Genomic DNA, 1,241 nt, shown 5'->3' on the forward strand with positions numbered 1-1,241 from the left:
ATGAACTAAATCAAGAGAATGATGAGCATTGAGCCAGGGAAATTAGGGCAATTCTCTAAAGTCAGCATGGTTGACAAATCTCAAAGAGCAGTATCTGAACAATGAGAAGATACAGTAGCTGGGGTGGAGTTTTATATGCTATATTGATGTTAATTTGATGCTCTCTTTCTTGTTTCACAGTAACTGTATACTGGTTGCAATATGAGCAGAGGTGGGGGAGGGTTCCAGTGCACAGTTTGAGAATATAGTCTGCCCTATCCACTTCCATGTACTGTTACATCTTGCAGTGTTTCAGGACAGCAAAGTGAAACAGAACCTTACACTACTTTCCACAGTAATTATTACAAAGCTAAACCCGTAATCTCTGAATTTCTCACGTACTGTGCAGGATTACTGCCCACAAACCATGCTAAAAGGTCATATGTGCTTTGGTAGCAGTTTGGTATTCACCCCGTAAAGAGATTACTTGTTATTAGTGAATTTGCTTACAGAAACAGTCAAGAAAAAGGCAGGACTCAATCCTAGGGCAAGTTCATCTGGATTTATATCATACAGTACACATGGCTTGGTAATGCAAAAAAGTTACCTTTATTCAGCAATCCCTCAAGCCAAGGCAACCCCCCCCCCCTCCTCACATCTCTAGGGTCTCTGGGCCGCCTTCACAGCCCAGGGGAGGGGCTGGGGGAGGGGCTAAGGAGAAGCCTTAGGCTGTGTCCCCGCTGGCGCTGAGTGCGCTCATGCTTAGAGATCGCTCCAAGCATGAGCGCCGGGTGTCCTGGCACGCACAGGGGGGGGGGGGGGGGATGGGGGGCATTGAGCGCGCTTGAAAGTATAATTTTTTTGTTTACCTAAGCACCGAGTGCACCGCGTGAGCGGGGACTTACATATATATATATATATGTAAGTAACCACCGCAAGCGCCGCCCACTCAGCGCGCTCAGCACCAGCAGGGACTCAGCCTTAAGGCTCAGCCGGGAGTTGGATGTTTTTCTATATCTTCTATACCTTTAATCATCAAGCATTCTGAATATCTGGACTAACATTCTGATTTATCTCTTAAAACAGGTAGATGTCTGAGCTGAATCCTATCATCAATTGGCTACAGAATTTAAAATGTAATTGGTATGTTTCCTTAAATCAATTTGCAAGGGCACTTCTTAAAATGTAATTAACCATTTGGTATGTATCTGTGAGTTGATTAGGCAGACCCTTCCCTTAATTGTTATTCAAGTGACTGTGTT

The sequence above is a fragment of the Ascaphus truei genome, chromosome 1 (assembly GCF_040206685.1).
Source record: "Ascaphus truei isolate aAscTru1 chromosome 1, aAscTru1.hap1, whole genome shotgun sequence".
In the NCBI taxonomy this organism is placed as follows: Eukaryota; Metazoa; Chordata; class Amphibia; order Anura; family Ascaphidae; genus Ascaphus; species Ascaphus truei.